This window comes from Oncorhynchus gorbuscha, linkage group LG09 (genome assembly GCF_021184085.1).
Source record: "Oncorhynchus gorbuscha isolate QuinsamMale2020 ecotype Even-year linkage group LG09, OgorEven_v1.0, whole genome shotgun sequence".
Taxonomy (NCBI): Eukaryota; Metazoa; Chordata; class Actinopteri; order Salmoniformes; family Salmonidae; genus Oncorhynchus; species Oncorhynchus gorbuscha.
The window spans coordinates 21413475-21420909 of record NC_060181.1 but is presented as its reverse complement, the minus strand read 5'-3'; the positions used below and the strand labels follow the sequence as shown (position 1 = coordinate 21420909).

At 43.6% G+C, this 7435-nt stretch overlaps 1 pseudogene across 1 annotated transcript in view; it reads left to right on the top strand.

The window, feature by feature from the left end:
* The first annotated feature begins 594 nt into the window (after window positions 1-594).
* LOC124043270 overlaps window positions 595-7435 on the top strand; it is a 31280-nt pseudogene continuing 24439 nt past the window's right edge. Inside the window, exon 1 of the transcript XR_006840292.1 lies at window positions 595-748. The product of XR_006840292.1 is annotated as a protein NDRG1-like (transcript). The remainder of the gene's footprint in view (window positions 749-7435) is intronic.

The window sequence follows — 7435 nt, the reverse complement described above, 5'->3', positions numbered from 1 at the left end:
CCTCTTCTCATGTCTGATGTTAACTGTTGCTTAAAGTGTTGCTTAGAAATGGCCTTTGGCAGGTTTTCAGGCAGTCAGAGGGAGTGAAGAATTCCTCCCTGACTCCCTTTCTCTTTAAGATACAACATAGATTACTTAGTTTTGGCACGGCTTTGTATAAATACGACAGGGTTGCCAAGATTCCAGTACACACCCAGCCACTGTCTAGTGAAAGCGTAACCTACTAATATCCCAGTAATGACCACCTAACCATGAAGCATGGACTGTTGACTAACTAACAAGCGTTGCTGAAATAAACCCACATCAAAAGTAACCCTCTTGGATGCCAAACACGTTGCAAAATTAGTAAATGTAATAATTGCACAAAAAATGCAAAAGTGTCTGGATAAATACATGTAGTTAGAGGTGAGAAGTGGGCATCAATGGATGTAGGCTGCTTCACTACAACTGTACTAATGACACACTTCAATCAGCAGCCTCAGTGTCATCCCTTTTCTCATTCAACCGCTGGGAACAGTATAGCAGTATTACCAAATGCAGTGATATTGCCGAATAGCAAGTGGAGAAGGGGAAGGGGGCTGGGCTGTCTCCTAATGCTTTATAAACGCCCTGATACACCTTCCCTCAGATGCAAGTAACTAGTAAATATAACCAAACCTTAGTGAATAAATATTACTGATTTGCAAACCATTTAAAGTGTTTAACTACTTTGTGTGGGTGATCAACAGTGGACAATCAAACTTAACAGGTGAGTGTTTTTGAATCGATCTCTGGATATTACAGCGCAATTGAATTGACCTAAATACAGGTCCTTTAAACTCTCCAGATGTTAGTACCAGCCCAGTGTAGCTATTGCGTCAAACCAGCATATTCACGCACCACTAGCGCCATTATGCCAAACAGGAAGTTTTTTGTTTTGTTTACATTTTTGAACAAATCAGTTTAGTATTTGATCATTTTACCCCCTTTTTTTCTCCCCAATTACATTATATCCAATTGCGATCGTGCCTCACTCATCGCTGCAACCCCTGCGTTCGTGTGTTAGTGGGTAGTGATGGGAACCGAGGTTTCAGAAGCGTTTGGGATTTTCACCAAATTTTGCCGATAAAGCTATTCATTAGGCTACATGGAGCTTTTTAAAAATACAATGCAGATTAGTGATATATGCTGGCCAGCAATGAAAAGCAGCGTTTGTTCATATAAACGTATTTTCCTTGAAGTTGATCAAATCTCCGTGTCGCAGTGGTCAGTCTCGGGTTTTAGTAGCCTATTGTCAATTACTGTTACAGATTCGCGCCTTCTATCGTGCTTCTTTTTTTTGCTGTCACTGTGAATCTATTTCATTATTCAGTCTAGAAGCTTATACTAAATAAAACACATGTGCAGAAAGTGTGATGTCAAAACAAATGTCATATTTATTTGCATTCGCCAGCGTTATGATCTTTGAAACCCGAATCTACCTGCTGAGTTACCATGCAGGAGAAACTCTTTAAAAAAATCAAACCTGATAAAAAATATGAACACAACATGGAAAGTGTTGGTGTCATTTTACATGAACTGAAATAAAAGATCCCAGAAATGTTCCAAATGCATAACAAGCTTATTCCACTCAAATGTTGTGCCCAAATTTGTTTACACCCCTGTTAGTGAGCATTTCTCCTTTGCCAAAATAATCCATCCACCTGACAGGTGTGGCATATCAAGAAGCTGATATGCCACATCTGCATGATCATTACACAGGTGCACCTTGTGCCGGGGACATTAAAAGGCCATTCTAAAATGTGCGGTTTTGTCTCACAACAATGCCACAAATGTGTCAAGCTTTGAGGGAAGTGCAATTGGCATGCTGACTGCAGGAATGTCCACCAGAATTGTTGCCAGATAATGTCATGTTAATTTATCTACCAAACCCCTCTCCAACGCCTTGTTAGAGAATTTGACAGTGCGTCAAACTGGATCTTGACCTGACAACAGTTTGGCTTCAGTGGGCAAATGCTGACCTTCGATGGCCACTGGCACGCTGGAGAATATGTTCTTTACGTCTGAATAGTTGTTTCAACTGTAACGGCCAGATTGCAGACAAATGCAATTGTGTTCATTGTCTTTAGCTTATGCCTGCCTATACCATAACCCCACCATAACCCCTCTGTTCACAACGTTGACATCAGCAAACCGCTCACCCACACAACGCCATACACTTTATCAATGGCAATTTGAAAGCACAGGGATACCGTGAGGAGATCCTGAGGACCATTATCGTGTCATCTGTCGCCACCACCTCATGTTTCAGTGTGGTACCGTGTGGCTCAGTTGGTAGAGCATGGCACTTTCAATGCCCGGGTTGTGGGCGTGATTCCCGCAGGGGACCAGTACCAATAAAAATGTGTGAACTCGCTACTGTAAGTCGCTCTGGATAAGAGCATCTCCGAATGACTAAACATTTTTACAAATAAAATAATGCAAGGCCCCATGTCACAAGGATCTGTACGCAATTCCTGGAAGCTGAAAATGTCCCAGTTCTTCTATGGCCTGCATACTCACCAGACATGGTACCCATTGAGCATGTTTGGGATGCTCTGGATCTAGGTGTATGGCAGGGTGTTCCAGTTCCAGACGATATCCAGCCACTTCACACAGCCGTTGAAGAGGAGTGGGACAACATTACACAGGCCACAATCAACAGCCCGATCCACTCTATGCGAAGGAGATGTGCCCTGCTGCCTGAGGCAAATGGTTGTCTAACAAAATACTGACTGGTTTGTGATCCATACCAGTACTTTTTTTTTCAATTTAAAGTTTTATTAAGTTTTCTTGTTTTTCAATCTTTTTTTAAAGGAATCTGTGGCAACCAGATGCATATCTGTATTCCCAGTCATGTGAAATCCATAGATTAGAGCCTAATGAATTTATTTCAATTGACTGATTTCCTTACCTGAACTGTAACTCTGGAAAATATTTGAAATTGTTGCATGTTTCGTTTATTTTTTTGTTTAGTGTACATTGTAAGTACATTGTAAGTACTCATTGTTTGAAAGCCACTTGGAATTGAAGAAAGCACCAGAACCACAACATAATCCGTAGGATCTTGCTTTTGATGTCATTGATCATGTGATGTTACTTTGAAACGAGCATTGGTACATACGAGCATTGGTACATACGAGCATTGGTACATACGAGCATTGGTACATACGCAATAACTATCTAGGCCAAAGGCCGGCAGGTGGCGATATTGAGTCTTTTCCATCTTACCGTCCAAACGCATAGCAAACAAATGCAATTTTATTGGTCACAAACACATATTTAGCAGATATTATTATGGGTGTAGCGAAATGCTTATGTTCATGGCTCCAACAGTGCATTAGTATCTAACAATTTACAACAATATACAAAAATCTAAAAGAAAAAGAATGGAATTTAGAAATGGATAGTTTTAGATTGAGCAATGTCGAAGTGGCATTGACTAAAATACAGTAAAATAGAATACAGTATGTACATATGAGATGAGTAAAACAGTATGTAAACATTATTAAAGTTACTAGTGTTCCATTATTAAAGTGGCCAGTGATTCTAAGTCTATGTATGTAAGGCAGCAGCCTCTAAGGTGCAGGGTTGCGTAACCGGGTGGAAGCCAGCTAGTGATGGCTATGTAACAGTCTGAAGGCCTTAAGATAGAAGCTGTTTTTCAGTCTCTCTGTCCCAGCTTTGATGCACCTGTACTGACCTTGCCTTCTGGATGATAGCGGGGTGAACAGGCCGTGGCTTGGGTGGCTGATGTCCTTATTGATCGTTACATTTACATTACATTTAAGTCATTTAGCAGACGCTCTTATCCAGAGCGACTTACAAATTGGTGCATTCACCTTATGACATCGAGTGGAACAGTCACTTTACAATAGTGCATCTAAATCTTAAAGTGGGGGGGGGTGAGAGGGATTACTTATCCTATCCTAGGTATTCCTTAAAGAGGTGGGGTTTCAGGAGTCTCCGGAAGGTGGTGATTGACTCCGCTGTCCTGGCGTCGTGAGGGAGTTTGTTCCACCATTGGGGGGCCAGAGCAGCGAACAGTTTTGACTGGGCTGAGCGGGAGCTGTACTTCCTCAGTGGTAGGGAGGCGAGCAGGCCAGAGGTGGATGAACGCAGTGCCCTTGTTTGGGTGTAGGGCCTGATCAGAGCCTGGAGGTACTGAGGTGCCGTTCCCCTCACAGCTCCGTAGGCAAGCACCATGGTCTTGTAGCGGATGCGAGCTTCAACTGGATCGTTCTGGCCTTCCTGTGACATCGGGTGCTGTAGGTGTCCTGGAGGGCAGGTAGTTTGCCCCCGGTGATGTATTGGACTGACCGTACCACCCTCTGGAGAGCCCTGTGGTTGCGGGTGGTGCAGTTGCCGTACCAGGACGGCGATACAGCCTGACAGGATGCTCTCAATTGTGCATCTGTAAAAGTTTTAGGGTTTTAGGGGCCAAGCCAAATTTCTTCAGCCACCTGAGGTTGAAAAGGGGCTGTTGCACCTTCTTCACCACACTGTCTGTGTGGGTGGACCATTTCAGATTGTCAGTGATGTGTACGCCAAGGTACTTGAAATCTTTCCACCTTCTCCACTGTGGTCCCATCGATGTGGATAGGGGCATGCTCCCTCTGCTGTTTCCTGCAGCCCACGATCAGCTCCTTTGTTTTGTTGACGTTGATTGAGAGGTTGTTTTCATGACAACACACTCTGAGGGCCCTCATCTCCTCCCTGTATGCCGTCTCATCATTGTTGGTAATCAGACCTACTACTTTTGTGTCATCTGCAAACTTGATGATTGAGTTGGAGGCGTGCGTGGTCATGCAGTCATGGGTGAACAGGGAGTACAGGAGGGAGCTGAGAACGCACCCTTGTGGGGCCCCTGTGTTGTGGATCAGCGAAGTGGATGTTTTGTTGCCCACCTTCACCACCTGAGGGCGGCCCGTCAGGAAGTCCAGGACCCAGTTGTGACCAATAAAACATTTGATTTGATTTGAACTTGGAGGGTACTATAGTGTTGAAGGCTGAGCTATAGTCAATGAACAGCATTCTAACATAGGTATTCCACTTGTCCAGATTGTATAGGGCAGTGTGCAGTGCAAAGGCGATTGCATCGTGAGTCTCTGATCCACCTCTATGTAGAGGACACCATTCTGTATACTTCTGGCCCTTTGGACACTGTGTTAACAACCCTCCAGGCGAGCTTCAATGCCATACAACTCTCCTTCCGTGGCCTCCAATTGCTCTTAAACACAAGTAAAACTAAATGCATGCTCTTCAACCGATCACTGCCTGCACCTGCCCGCCTGTCCAACATCAATACTCTGGACGGCTCTGACTTAGAATATGTGGACAACTACAAATATCTAGGTGTCTGGGTAGACTGTAAACTCACCTTCCAGACTCACATCAAACATAGCCAATCCAAAGTTACAGTGCCTTGCAAAAGTATTCAGCCCCCTTGAACTTTGCGACCTTTTGCCACATTTCAGGCTTCAAACATAAAGATATAAAACTGACCAAATATCACATCAACACACATAAGACTTGGCAAAAGGTGTAGAATAACGGGAAATGACCTTTAGACCTGCAAAGTTATCTCCACCAACAAGAGGTGCGTGAATAGTCATCAACAGTGTATTTATCATCATTAGTCATTTAGGTCAACATTGGATCATTCAGAGATCCTCACTGAACTTCTGGAGAGAGTTTGCTGCACTGAAAGTAAAGGGGCTGAATAAATTTGCACGCCCAATTTATCAGTTTTTGATTTGTTAAAAAAGTTAGAAATATCCAATAAATGTCATTCCACTTCATGATTGTGTCCCACTTGTTGTTGATTCTTCACAAAAAAATACAGTTATATATCTTTATGTTTGAAGCCTGAAATGTGGCAAAAGGTCGCAAAGTTCAAGGGGGCCGAATACTTTCGCAAGGCACTGTAAATCTAGAATTGGCATCCTATTTCGCAACAAAGCATCCTTCACTCATGCTGCCAAACATACCCTTGTAAAACTGACCATCCTACCAATCCTCGACAATGTCATTTACAACATAGCCTCCAATACCCTACTCAATAAATTGGATGCAGTCTATCACAGTGCCATCCGTTTTGTCACCAAAGCCCCATATACTACCCACCACTGCGACCCGTACACTCTCGTTGGCTGGCCCTCGCTTCATACTCGTTACCAAACCCACTGGCTCAGGTCATCTACAAGAGCCTGCTAGGTAAAGTCCCCCCTTATCTCAGCTCGCTGGTCACCATAGCAGCACCCACCTGTAGCACGTGCGCTAGCAGGTATATCTCTCTGGTCACCCCCAAAAGCAATTCTTCCTTTGTTCGACTCTCCTTCCTCTGCTGCCAATGACTGGAACGAACTACAAAAATCTCTGAAACTGGATCTCCCTCACCAGCTGTCAGAGCAGCTCACAGATTACTGCACCTGTACATAGCCCATCTATAATTTAGACCTAACAACTTCCTCTTCCCCTACTGTATTTATATATTTAGCTCCTTTGCACCCCATTATTTCTCTCTCTACTTTGCACATTCTTCCATTGCAAATCTACCATTCCAGTGTTTTACTTGCTATATTGTATTTACTTTGCCACCATGGCCTTTTTTGCCTTTACCTCTCTTATCTCACCTCACTTGCTCACATTGTATATAGATTTATTTTTCTACTGTATTATTGACTATGTTTGTTTTACTCCATGTGTAACTCTGTGTTAGGGTTAGGGTTAGGGTCTGTCGAACTGCTTTGCTTTATCTTGGCCAGGTAGCAATTGTAAATGAGAACTTGTTCTCAATTTGCCTACCTGGTTAAATAAAATTGAAATAAAAAATTAAATAAAAATTGTCTGTGGATCTATTGGGGTGGTAAACAAATTGAAGTGGGTCTAGGGTATCAGGTAAGGTAGAGGTGATATGATCATTAATTAGCCTCAAAGTACTTCATAATGACAAGTGAGTGCTACAGGGCGATAGTTTTGAGTTCAGTTACCTTAGCTGTCTTGTGTACACGGACACTGGTGGACATCTTAAAGTAAGTGGGCAGCAGACTGGCATAGGGAAAGATTTTATATGTCCGTAAACACTCCAGCCAGCTGGTCTGCACATGCTCTGAGGACACGGCTAGGGATGCGTTCTGGGCCGGCAGCCTTGTGAGGGTTAACACTCTTAAATGTATTTTTCATGTCAGCCACGGAGAACGTGAGCCCACAGTCCTTGGGAGCAGGCAACGTCGATGGCACTGTGTTATCCTCAAAGCGGGCACAGAAGGTGTTCAGCTTGTCCGGGAGCAAGTGTCGGTGTCTGTCGGTGTCTGCGACCTGACTGGGATTCCCTTTGTAATCCGTGATTGGCAGTAGACCCTGCCACATTCTTTTCGTGTCTGAACTGTTGAATTGCGACTCCACTTTGTCTCTA